We start from the raw sequence: 14,875 nt of genomic DNA on the forward strand, positions 1-14,875 counted from the left end.
AATGAGACGCAATTGATTTCAATATGCATAATGGAATAAAAATGAAATTGTTAAACGGTAAAAATATATTATTAGTGTTTTTTTTAAAGAGCTATAAGCTCTTTTTGTTTTCACCCTATTCTCTCTGCTTCACTTTTTGTTATCAAGTAAGATCTTTGATTTACTTGTAGTTTCATCAAATACTTTTGCAAGCAAAATCCGATCCCGCATTTTGCTAATTCCTACCCTCTGATGAGAAGGAAAGAATTTCTTCGAAACTCCGCAGATTAAGGACTATCCACTTATTTAGTGTTTCATTTTCAGATTAAATATGTTTTTAACTCTGTTTCAAAGTGTTTTTTTTTTTTTTTAACTATTTGCACTTATATATATATGAATGAGTCACCCCTTATTTTTTTATGGAGCATATTTATTTATTTTATTATTAAATATTGTTACGTGCATAAAATGTTTCTAACTTTTAGCCATCATCACCCTAGGTTAGAATCGAACTCATGACACCAGCAACCGTAGTCTGGTATTCTACAAATGAGCTACGACGACTCACTAATTGAATGCATTATTTTTTATCGCTTTTAAATTTAAAATTTGTTTTTGGTGTTTTTTTAGCGATATTAACGACTTCGAAATATATATATATATATATAAAGCGCCCCTGTTTGTGTGCATGCGTAAGTCTCTATCAAACTCCTCTCTGAATTTTGGGACTACAAGCTTGAAACTTGATATATATGGGATCTGGGCCTGTGGAACAATTTCAGTTAGCATAATTTTAACCTTTCGGCGCTTCTACACTATTAGGACGAAATTTCAGAAATCGTAAAACTGAATTTCACAGAAAAAATTTTTTTATCTACGTATTCTTTGTATTTTTAAGATGATTATATAAAAAAAAAATTACGAAAATCGATATGGTAGAAAATTAATTATTAAAGAAAATAAAAAATAGAATTTGACGAAAAGGCATAGGAGAGTTCAAAAGGGAGGTAATTTTCTGTTTCGATTTAAACAAAATGGCGGCAATTTTTCAGAATTGACCAAAAAAAAATCAGTAGAAACCATTGCTTTTATCTGAAAACCATTTATCGACTACAAAATCTCGTCTCAATAACGTAGAAGTGCCAACCATATGTCAATAGTCAAACGGTAACGACTACGGCTGAAGTGCTAAATGTTTTGGTTTCGATTTTAGCTAATGGTACCCAAGTCATGTTTTTCTTTTGAAATCATTATTATATATTAGGTACAATATAATACTCAGTAGAGAATTAGCTTTGTAATAATAATGAATACGAAGTCTGCATGAATTAAAATATCATATTTAAGCATATTTTATGATCAGGCAATTAGTGACGGGACGATTCCAAAATTTTTCCTGATTCCGATACAATTACCGATTCCATGCTAACTTCCAGATTCCGAGACAATTACAGATTCCGATTCTTTATAAATCTCTAATTACTTAACTATAAGATTGTTATTTTCCCCGATTTTCATAAAAACACATGTTTATTATGCAGATATTTTTGTAAAGATCAAAATACACTTGTAGAGAGTGATCTATCGATTTTAGCTTTACTAGTATTTTAAAACCAATAAATATTTATTATTTTATCATCATTACAAGCAATGGAAGATTTTTCTTTAAACAAAATCAACTAAAAAAGACAATTAAAAGAATCGTTTTGGCATCGGAAAATAGGCACCAATTTTTCTGATTCCGATACCGATTCCGATACCCACAAATCTTCCCATTTTTCCGATTCCCGATTCCAATTCCAATTAATCGTCCCAACACTAATAGATATACATTAGTTCTGTAATGCTATCAGATTGGCAAGAAAGTTCTTGCGGTTTTCAACTTTTAAATTCAGATGAACATATCTCGACTCAAACAAAAATTTATTGATCGAAATAAGCACCACCAGAATAAACACACCTTTGCCAACGCAGAGCAAAGGTATTTATGATATTAATGTAAAAATATTATGTTCTGGTGACACTGAAGTCGCTGAAGGCGTTTTTGATATCACTTAGGGTTTTTGAAGCATTTTTCATGCAGAAAGTTGTTGACATGCTTGAAAAAGAGTTAGTCAATAGGTGAGAGGTTTGTAGAGTACGGCGGATGAGGCAGAGTTTTGTAGCCCAATTCGTTCAACTTCTGCAGGGTTGGTTTAGCAACATGTGATCGGATATTGTCATGGAGGAGAATTTGGCGCTTTCTGTTGACGAATGCTGAGTGTTGTTGTCACAGCTTCTGATGCATTTCATCCATTTGTTGATAGTATTTAACTGCCATAATAGTTTCGCTTGCATTCAAAAAAACTGTAACGGATGAGACCAGTCGCAAACCACGAAACAGTCAGCATGACATTCTTTTGATGCAACTCTGACTTTGGGAAGTGGTGTGGGGCTTCATTGGTGTCCAACCACTGAGCTGAGCATCGCCGGTTGTTGTAAAGAACACACTTTTCATCACAAGTCACAACCCAGTTGAGAAATGGGTCGTTCTTGCGTAAAAGAAAGAAAGATGACACTTCATAACAGCATTTCTATTGGTTGTCGTTCAATTCGTGAGGAAGCCATTTATTAAGTCTTTTTTGGTCTTTACCATCTCTCTTCAGTGGTTGGAAATCGTCGTATACGCTACGTTTAATTCAAAAGCAAGTTCTCAAACAGTTGTCTGTGAATCGTCTTCGACCAAGGCTCTTAATTGATCGTTGTCAACATCCGATGGATGACCACTACGTACATCATCTTCAAGACTCTCGTTGTCGCCATGAAATTTCTTAAACCACCATTGTGCTGTGCGTTCAGTAGGGCGAAACACTTCATTGCAAACTGTTTCAGCAGCTTTTCGGCCTAGCTTGAATTGAAATTAGAAAATTGTACGAATTTGCTTTTTTTTCCCCTATCTTGTATTCGACATTCTGAAAATAAGGCATAATTGTTTTAAAGCGATTGCAATTTAAACGATTAGACGAAGCGAAAAACGTTCCTTAAAAAGATATATAAAGTTAACGGTATTATAGCGAAAACTTATTGGAAATCATGAAATCAAAATTAAACATTTCGCAGGAATTTTCTGGTCAACCTAATAGATACAATGTATGTTTTTCGATCCTGTGGTTCTATATGTTATATAGTATATTATTTTTTTTTTATATCTCTTGTGTTTAATATAGACCTGTTGTGTTATATAAGCTTAATGGATATTGTTGTTGACTATGGAATTGGTTATTTCAAATTCAAATTCTCTATCAAATATGGTTATTTTATTTATTTATCTATTTATATTTTTACTACTCATCACGACCAAAAGACGTAATGAAATGAACCGATTGTTAGTTGAATGATGAATAATATTATGAGAGGATTGAAAATGATGAATGGAATAGACATCATTTGATTATGGTTTGCTAAGTGACGCTGAGCCTTGTCAATACGAGATGGGTGACCTTTCGAGAATACCAGGTGCTGTATGTGTGTGTATGTGGGTGGGATGGCGACGTCTTCTTGCAAAAGAACTGCAAAAACTAACGTGGATAAAACAATTTATAGAAACGAAAAATTATTTTTCTGATACGGCAACATTTATTGCTAACATATTTTTATAACCTACATTACCGTAGCTATGACTAGCCATTACATTAGTATCATTATTGGGTCAACGGATAAAAGTGCTGAATTATAATTAGTTTTAGTATCTTTGCACTATGCAACATTAGAAAAATACAGAACATCTGCGGATATTTTTATATGAACAATAGCATGGAAGATCTATTTCTGACCTTCTTTTTGTCGAATTAGGTGTATTTTTTTTTTCAAAATTGTCACATTCGAGAATTTTACTGTGAATGTTAACGATATGAGTGATGAACACAGTGAAAGATTGCATCAGGATGTTTCAGTTTAAAGGAAGATGGGACTCTGGCATGTTGGCGTACAACTGCTGGAGTATAAAGAAAAAGAGGGTTGACACTTAACACAAGACAATTTGGGAACACAAATGTTGTTTAAACTGGCAATTCTGTTTTGTTTCTTTTTTTTTCTTTTGTTTGTATTTTTTTGCATTCTTTAATCAAAAATAAATCATGATTTATAGCAGATGAAAACGATGTCTAATCTAGAAAAATAAAGATCAGATTTAATATCAGGTAATTTTTCTCACACCGAAACAGGTTTTCTGTGGCATATACATTTTTTACCTGAAATTCGTTGAACAGTGTTATTAAACATAGGAACATGAAATTTGTTGCGCAGTATTAATCGTGCATTGGATAAAAATGCTAAATATAATCAGTTTTATGTGACAGTCTTCTAGTGGGTGAAAGTTCAATTCTCATTATGGTCGATACTAAGAATATAATTGCGAATTACTTAAAACTTCGACTCAGTGGCGGCTGACAAAATGAAAGCAAGCTACCCTTATGGATTTAATAGATGGTTCGTTTTCAAATTTTGTACAGACTCTGAGTTTGACATGATTCCTCAGTTTTACCCGACGCACTTGACGGAGGTCAGAGGTTACATCGGCTGAAACAATCTGAGAAATTTCTTTTCCATGCAACCTCTTTCTCAAAGAAAAGATGTTGCAAGCCTCTACCTGCTCTATTGTTATTTTGCTATTTTTATGGTAAGTGCTTGTCTGAGTTTCAATCTATTGTCCCATCTTGCCAAACCTTCATAAAAAAACACACTCGTCTAGCTACAACCACTACAAACAATTTCTCCCATTCTCTATCTGTGACTAGATTTAAACGCAAAATCCATAAACAAAGCTTTTTTCGTAGAACTACCCGCATGTGGAACTCTGTTCCATTGGCCTGCTTTCCAGCTGACTACAATGTGATCGTCTTTAAATCCAATGTAAACAAGTTTTCGTTTAGCAGTCTCCTTAAATAATTAATTTCTACCCAATTTCCACCATAAACGATTAATATAGTGTTGTCCCAGTGACCTACGTATACTCACTAATCTTTATCCTCAAGTGGCCTACCATTCTCTCTCTTCTGTTCACACTCTTTCTCTCCTCCCTCTCTCCCCTTCCTTCCATTTCCCCCCTTCTGTTCACACTCTTTCTCTTCTCCTTCTCTCCCCTTCCTTCCATTCTCTCCCTTTATTTCACACTCTTTTTTCTCTCCTCTCTCTCTCCCTCCCTTCCTTTTCCCCTTTCTTTCGCACTCTTTCTCCCATCTCTCTCTTCCCCTTCCTTCCTTCCTTCTCCCCTTTCTTTTGCACTCTTTCTCTCTCTCTCCCCCTTCCTACCATTCTCCCTCTTCCTTTCACATACTCTCTCCTCTCTCTCTCTCTCTCTTCTTTCCATTCTCTCAAAAAATAAACATCCAAGATAAGAATAGTAATCTCGGTAATGCAAATGATCCAAACTATTTTCTTTGTCTATACACGGATAATCTCTTTACAGATTAAATATCAAAGAATTATTATTCCATGCCAAGACCACATACTTGTCAATCTGTTATGAAGAATATGACTTTTTGAATTCATTCATTTAATAAGACTTTAGCGATACAATTTTTCCGATTCCGATACCCCCCCCCAAAAAAAAAAAAAAAAATTCTGATTTTTCTAATTGCCGTAGATAAGTTTAAGGATGCAATAAAAAAAACATGTCAAGTGCATGAGAGGCAGTCTGATTAACTGAAGCTTCCATCATCCACTCGCAGCTATGAAAGCGACCACGGATGCTGTTCTCATGATGAAGATGTGCTTCATGGATGTAGTTCTTCTGTCAGAACAATGAAAACCGTTTGATCATCTTAGAGATAGTGGACGACTACGCGCTGATAGTTTCTTTAAAATGAAGCTGGTTTTCACCGAGCCAGCTTCAATCTGTCCGCCCAACCAGCCTGATCCAGCAGCAGGACAGGGTATTGACAGCTAGAGGCCAGGTGAGATGCAGGAGCTACCATAAATATTGACGTCCTCCTACATACAGCGCCTGGTATTCCCAAGTAGTCACTCATCTGGTACTGGCCAGACTCAACGTTGCTTAACTTCAATGATCTAACAAAAAAAGGCGGTGTATCTATGTTATTAGGGTTATGACAACAGCATATTCTTTTCATTGTTGTGACTCTCGAGTGTATATACGTTGATATCTTATATGCTTTTATATAGAGTGATGTGGTTCTCGGTTGATTAACTGTGTCTGTGTCGGATATATACTCGAGAGTCAAAATAGTGAAAAGAATATTCTGTTGTCATAACCCTAGTTATTATGTCAATGATACTCTAAAGGATAACTTTGCGCACGTATTTGCATCTACTGGAACTGTTATTGTTAGATGCGGAAGACAACCAGGGAATAAAAAAGAAACTCTGTGTGTGTGTGTGTGTGTGTGTGTGTGTGTGTGTGTGTGTGTGTGTGTGTGTGATCTTCAACGTTGCATTATTTTGCCCCAGCCATCTTAAAGAGATCATCGACTCTCTCTCCGAATTGTTGCCAATTTCTGAAGAATGCCATCGCAAATGGGGTTTTCAGATAATTTGGGATTTTCTGTCACAAATGAGTATAAAGTGTTTAGAAGAACTGCACTATGTTGTTGCTGTTGTTGTTGTTGCTGCTGCTGCTGCTGCTGCTTATCAGCAATCTTTTATGAATAGCCTCCACCCCCACCGCTATCCATGCTACAAAAAATAAAAATAAATGGACATTTGGAATGCAATCTTTGGAAGAATCGCCAACAGCTGTAGAAATCCGAGTCGTTTTCTTTTATATATCTAATCCTTTTGTCCTTCTTCATCCATTCTTCCTTACATTCCCCCCCTTCTTTTCACACACACACACACACACACACACACACACACACACACACACACACACACACACTCTCCCTAACTCTATATCTCCTTTCTTTCTCTTTATTTCTCTTCTTCTTCTTCTTCTTCTTCTTCTTCTCTCTCTCTCTCTTTGTTTCATTCTCTCCTTACTTTCACACTCTCCTCTATCTCTTTCTCTTTCTTTCTTTCTCTCTTCTTTCTATTCTCCCCTTCCTTTCACACTTTCTCTCCCCTTTCTCTCTCCTTCTTCTCTCTCTGACTCTCTCTCCTTCTATCTCCCCCTTTCTTTCTATTTCTCTTTCTCATTCGCTTCCACGTTAGCTTTATTTTTACTTTGTTTTTCCGTCACTCTCTTCTGCTATCTTCTTCTCCCCCCGCCCTCTTTTTTCCTATTTTTTCTCTCCCCTCCCTTTCTTAATTTTACTTTTCTCTCATTGGTTTTTCTTCTTTAACTCTCATACTCTTTTCCTTATGCTGTCTTTTTCTTTTCATTTTCTTCCTTCTTTCTTTTCTTCCTCCTCCTTCTCCTCCTCCTTCTCCCTTTCCTTCTCTCTTACTTTCATTTACGCTTCCTGTTTTCTACTTTTCTCCGGTTAACTCTTTCTTTCTTTCCACCTCCTCCCTTAATTTCTTCCCCTCTTTCTTCTCATCCCCCCTACTCTCTCTCTCTCTCTCTCTCTCTTTAACCCTCCTCCTCCTCCTCCTCCTCTTCTCCCTTCATTTCTTTTGCCCCTATCTTTTTCTTTTCTTGTCTTCCCCACTCTCTTAGTTTCCTCTTACTAGTTTTTCTACCTCTTTGTCTTTCTTCTTTTGCTTTCTTCATCTTTATCCTCCTCCTCACTTAATTTCCTCCCTCCTCCTCTGCTCTTACTGTCTTTTATTCTGCCTATTTATTACTTTCCTCCTACTCCTTCTTTTTTCCACCTTCTCTCTTAATTTCCTTTCCTCGCCCTCTCCTATTTTCCTCCTACTCTCTTTCTTCATCAACTTCCCTTACTTACCTTCTCCACCTCGCTTATATTTCTTTTCCTGCTATCCCTCTTTTACTCTTTAACTCCTCATACTTCTCCCTTCATTTTTTTTGTTGTCCCTATTCTTTTAAATTCACATTCCCCGACCCTTTCGTAGTGTCTTAGTTTCCTCCTACTATTTTACTTATTCCTCCTACTCCTTCTCCTCTTGCTTCCTTACTTCATTTTCTCCTACTACTTGTCCTCCCCCTCCTCGATAGAAATATCTTCTCTCCCTTCTCTTACTCCTTTTTCTCTTCTCACACTTTCACTCTCCTCCTCCTCCTTCTCCTCTTTTTCCTTCTTCTTATTTCCCATGTTTCTCCTATTCAGAATTTCTTTTTTTTCGCGCCTCCTCTGTTAATTTTTTTCTCCTCTTCCTTCTCCCCTTTACCCTCCTACTTTTTCCCTTTCTACTCTCACTTTCTTCTTCCCTTTCCCTTACTTTCTTCCCCACCTCTCTTATATTTCTTCCCCTACTCTCTCTTTCTATAACTCCTCCTCCCCTCCATTCATTTCTTTTGCCCGTCTGTTTTGTTCCTTATTTCACCCCCCCCCCCGTGTTTCATTCCTCTTCCTCCTTCTCCTCCTCACACACCCTTTCTCTTACTACTTTCTTAAAACACCATTTTCTCATCCCCTTTCCTCCACCTCCTCCTCTCTTACATTCTATCTTGACTCCTACCTTCTCTTTACGTCTTCTTCAATACACTGCCGTGTCTACATTTGTTACATCATTTTCATAAAAACTGATGAAAAAGCATTTTTTTTTCTTTTGCTAAAAAGGAAGAAATAAAATTCATGCTCCTCTGCATTTGGGGCTATTCGATATGCTGTTTCCATGGTAAATAGGAATATTGATTTTTTTTTCACTCCCCCCCCCCAATCCCTCTCTGCAACATCTTACATCCACCCACCCACCACCCAGATGCACTATAACTAACATATCGGGAAGAAGGAGAAGAGAAAAGGGTTAGAAACTGTAGCAGTGTCTTTCAAACACTAGTTACGGGGCGGGGGAGCGAGAAGAGAGGTAGGGGTAGGATAAGATCATCAACAGAACTGGTTGCTCTGTGAGGAGAGGCATCCACGGAAACGAAACGAACCGCAGAAAATTAGCAATGGTTTCCATTATTTATTTCTATTCATTTACGTATTATTTTTGCAGCTGCAGGCTTCCATTGAATTTGATGAGGAACGCTCTCCATTATGCTACTCCTACTCTTCCCTCCTCCCACCATTACTACTAGTACTACTGCCACTGCTACTGATGGTGATGATGATGATGATGATGATGATATTTTTTCTTAACTTTTCCATTCAAAATTGATTTATTTTGGCTTTGTTGCTCTGTTTTAGGGCATATCAACACCTTTTGAAGTCATTTATTGCCGCGTCACGATACCTGTTGGAAGCAATGCGGCATGTCAACACCTTTATTGTGAGTGATATGTGTGTTGATTTACTGAAAAAAGCAGGCAATGCTGGAAATCTAGGAAAATTTGTTGTCATTCAGACTCCGGGGAACACCACTTGATGTTACCAGTGAGCAATCATTACAAATCATAACTACTACTACTATTTCTACTACTACTACTACTACTACTACTGCTACTATTACTTTTACTACAACTATTACTACTACTACTACTGCTACTATTACTTTTACTACAACTATTACTACTACTACTACTACTACTGCTATTACTACAACTATTACTACTACTATTACTACTACTACTACTGCTACTGCGGCTACTATTTCCTTAACATTCTTGTCACACTTCCTGGGTTTGCTTTTATCTTGTTTGTTTGTTTTTTTACCTTTTTTTATAGCAAAAAAAGTGAAGTGTCCAACCATCTTTCATTAGTTAATACATTGAGATGTAGGGGAGGACGCTACACCTAACCCAGGATAACTCTGCTCACTCTTGATCTTGACCTTATAATGCTATGTGTTCATCAAGAGTGCATCAAGTACCAATTACGTGTTGTTTTTTTTTTATATTTTAGTCTTTAGGATGACTTGATCGAGAATTAAACCTCAGTCTCCTGGCCAATTTGCAAACGCTCTAACCATTATGCCAAATATGCTAGTTTTATGGCATGTCAACACCTTTTTGGGTCATTTACTGTCGAAATAGTAGAATAGAAAATGGACTTTCCATTTACTTTTGGCAGCCTCCTAACTCATGCTTCCCGTATTTTGTTCTGTAGTTCTTGCATTCCATGAACCATGTTTCTGACAAAGGAAGAAGAATTGCTGTTTTCTGGGTCGGAATCTATGTATCAAAAATTTATCTTTGGCTAAATTTTCACTTTGAAGTAATACTTTTTTCGGCTACTTACATCAAGTGACTTCATGCCGCGTCAGGAGTGATTTCTATGAGAAAATAAGCCACAATACCTATTGGAAGCAATTCATTAATGGGTTTGTTTTTACTGTTTTACGGCATATCAACACCTTTATTATGAGTGATTTACAATGGTTGCTGAAAGGCTGCAATGCTAAAAATCTGGGGAGACTTGTTGTCACTAGATTTCTCAAATGTTAATGAGCACATTGCAAGTATATTCAAGGAGTGTGCCAATATTAAAGCCTCCTATATTTTATTCCGCCTAAATGGATCATAGGGGGTTGTAAATTACATGATAATTGAATTTACACATCCCTGACTTGAACGTTTCTCTGTCACAGATATTGACGGTGTGAGACTCTAATAAATCAACGCCTGTCATGGACCTGCATCTAAAGCAGAGATGCATCATTGAATTCCCGGCAAAAGTGCATTGAGAATGGTGTTGTCTATTTAGAAGAAAATAAATTCTGGGGCATCAACGGTCGCTTGTTTTAACGGTACTGCTTTGGTTTTTATAGCTCTTCAACGTTTTTAGTTAAAAAATATAGGAGGCTTTACTTTTGGAATGACACTCGTGTATATCTGAGGATTTGGTTTGGATTCCGTGACGGCATTCACACCTACGCAGGATATCGAGGTTATGAAGTCAGCAAGTATGCTTTTCAATGTCACCTCAACCTGGTAGCTAGAAGTGACGTCCTGTAGTTCAAAGAGACAACGTCGTCGGCATTTGTCGGTAGGGGCACTTCAGGCAATCAGCGATAAACATTTTTTCTCAAAGGGCGAGAAGGTAAAGCCTGGGAATGTAGACCTCCTAGAACTGCAAAGGACTTATACATCATATGGATGTCCGATGAAATGTTGAAATTTAAATCCAATAAATACTTTCGAGTATTTTTGAAAACTGTTAAATTTATAAGCAATGAAGCTTGTTTTCTGCTACAACAATACTTGAAAAAGAAAACAATCACTTCCTTAGCCTTTTGGCTGGGAGGAAAGTCTTGTATCTATCTTGATACCACGCTTAATCTTTTCTGTGCTCCATCAGTGAAGGAGAACCCCTTCTCGACTGAGGAAGTTTTGAGCATGCATACGAAATTCAGGATACACCACAGACAGTTCCCATGATTCTCAAAATACATTTTTTGTGCGCTCATAATTGCTAAACCATGGGGGAAATTGCTTGTGTCAGATGTTGATTGCCAAGACACTTAATCCCTTAAAAAGGGTCGGGAACTCGCGTTTAGATTTAGGTCAAGATAGAAAGTGGGGGAAATTGTTGGTATTGGTTGTAGCTAGACGAGTGTTGTGAAAGTTTGGCAAGATGGGACTATAGATTGAAGCTCAGACGCGCATCATCCGATGCATTACATATGCCCCTTTGATGAGTCGCAGTGCACCTAATAATTGTTACATAATGATTTCATTATTATGACTATAGATGATGTGAGTTCAATCCCAGCAGAAGTAACTTAAGAAACATCGACTGATACTCGATATTTAAATAAGTAGAAAGCCGGAAAAGAGTGGGTCCTTCTTCGTTATTTTAGTGAAATATGGCAATTAAGCTATGTAGAAATTTTCTGCATTTCATCCTCATAAGAACTCGTCAGGCTAATACATTCAACTTTTCGCCTGATGAGTCCTCACGAGGATGAAATGCGTAAAATTCTGTGTAGCTTGGTTCTCATATATATTACCATAATTTACTTCGTAACTCTACTCACATATTGAGCACTGTTGAAGTAAATACTGAAAATCGATACATACATAACCCCCCTTATAAAATTTTAGGAAGCAGGACAACACTACTGTCGAAGGAAAAGTAAAACGCTTCCTTCCCTCTGCTAGGGCAAGGTCGAGAACCCACTTAGCACCCCCACCCCCACCCCACCCCCCTCCTATTGTTACATGATAAGGGCTGTCCCCTGTTCATGTAAGTATAAAAATAGAGAGATAAAATGAAAATAAGAGAAAGCAGAAATCGAACCCTGGACATAAGTTTTAAAGAACAATAGGTTTAAATGGAATGTCCAGTAAATTGTTAATTCGGATGAAATAAATAATAAATAAACTATTCAATTGTTAAAAGAATGTGGATAATAAAATATGGGTTAAATAAATTAGATATGTAGGTTGACTTCCTTTGTGGAAACAACACAAGAAAAAATAGGTTATTGGGAAATCAATGTCGGAAACGTGCAAAGTCGCGCATGTTGAAACACGTGAATTTTGCTCACGTGGCCGGGATGCATGGATTTCTCAATATAGAAAGTGAGAGTTAGTTGGTCGGGGAGACAGTCAGGGGAGACGGTCAGTGAGAAACTAAAATGTGAAACTTTGAATTCTTCATGAGGAAATCACGACCGGTCGTAAGGAAATAAATTCATCATGTGTTTTGTGATAAAGCTCATCTTTGTGTTTGTGATTTCTACAAAAAGGTAAATTGTATTGTTATTATATGTCTGTGTTATAAAATGTCATTACAACAACATCTCTCTCTTTCTAAGATACAACATCATATGTAATAAGACAAGAACTCTCACTAAGACTCATATCTTTACTAATAAGAACTCACGTAACATACGCGCACAAGTGATATCGTCTAATACTACTAATAATAACTATATAACACGATCAGGGTAACGTGAGGTGATGGAAAGCAGGTGATTGCTGTAATGGAAGAAAGCAGAAATAGTTCTGTTCATGGTTTCGTATTTCGTTTTGCTGAGCAGAAGATACTTCTGAGTTGAGTACAATTGTTAGGACAATCGCCCCACATGGGCACTGCTCGGACAAAAAGAAACTGCAACCTTGTGTCCGTACAACTGCAAAGAAAAATATGTCAATACATAAAACTCTTTATTCGAGAAACAACGTGGATAGGGTTCTGAATCGGAACACTTCGCTCGGTAAGGATCACCATGATAGACAGGTGGCCCCCAATCGTCATCAAACGATTCTCCGACAACCAGCTAAGAATAACGTGTCAGATCGTGGGTAGAAGAAGCAGAAGATTATGGCGAGAAACATATATTGACAGTCTAAACACCTGAGCAACATCAAAAATGATGAGAAACAATGAATTCATGAATGCGTCAAGAGAGAGAGATTATTATATTTACACACACACACGTGTGTGTGCGTAAAAGAAATCCACAAAAATCATCATTCCCTTTTTCTTTTTCTTTTTTTTTTTTGTATAATGAGCAACCTCCCAAAGAGGCTGACATTTTACGGATTAGTCTTGTATGTTTTTCACAGAGGTGACAGGTAATATTAAAGCCAACAGTAAAATATGTTAACCTATTTTAAGCTTTAGGAGCCAACAGCTTCAAGATTATTATAATGGTAATATAATTATAAAAATTGAAAGAAAAGGAGTGAAGGGGGCCAATGAGGGAAATAAATATAACAGCAAAATAATCCCGGACAACGCCGGATAGATATAGTTAGTACTTAATGTTATTATGTGTTTATATATATATATATATATATATATATATATATATATATATATATATATATGCATGTATATATATATGTATATATATATTTATATCTATATACATACACATATATATACACATATATTTATATATATACATATATATAAATATATATATGTATATATATATATATTTATATACATATATCTATCTATATATATATATATATATACACACACATACATATATATATATATATATTTATATTTATATATATGCATGTATATATATGTATATATATATTTATATCTATATACATACACATATATATACACATATATTTATATATACACATATATATAAATATATATATATATATATATTTATATACATATATCTATATATAAATGCACACACACACACACACATATATATATATATATATATATATATATATATATATATATATATATATATATATATATATATATATAGTTGCTTAAACCGGCAATAACAAAAATGAATAAATAAACAATAAGATTTGAAACTGCATCCCTGTTCTTGGGACGAAGGAGAGAGGGGTTAGTTTTTAGACAAACCAGGAGGGAGTCACACACCGTTGTTCGTGAAGGATTTACAAAAAGCCGGCGTCACTTTTGTAACCAAAAGGTGCGTTATCTATTTTGTTTAGTTTTTATTTTCACGTAATGCTTTCCCACATAATTTCGATGGTTTCATTCTAAAATTCAAAGATTTACGGAAAATGCTATTTTTTAATCATTTATTTCTAAAATATTATTTTGGTGGGGTTTCCTACCTCTGTTAGCCACAAACGCAACGCCGTTAAAAACACAAGAGTTAGAGAGCTGGTTAGAGGGGGGGGGGGTTACCGGCTTTAGGATCATTCCATGAATCGAAAAACTCCTAGAACCTCCACTCCTCTCCCCCCTCTCTCTCTCTCTATCTCTTACACACGACTCATACTAACACTCTTTTTCTCCCCCATCTATCTCCCTCACACATACATAATTATATACTCCTCTCTCTCTCTCTCTTTCTCTCTCGCTCTCTCTCTCTCTCTCTGTCTATCTCTTTTTCACAGACACACGCTCTCTTTTCCTCTTTGTCTCCCCTTTTCCTCACACACAACACACACTACCTCTCTCTCTCTCCCTCTCTTTCTCTCTCCCTCTATTTCTTTCTCTCTCTCTCTCTCTCTCTCTCTCTCTCTCTCTCTCGCTGCCTATCTTTT

Source organism: Euprymna scolopes, chromosome 29 (assembly GCF_053919585.1).
Source record: "Euprymna scolopes isolate OS-2025 chromosome 29, ASM5391958v1, whole genome shotgun sequence".
In the NCBI taxonomy this organism is placed as follows: domain Eukaryota; kingdom Metazoa; phylum Mollusca; class Cephalopoda; order Sepiida; family Sepiolidae; genus Euprymna; species Euprymna scolopes.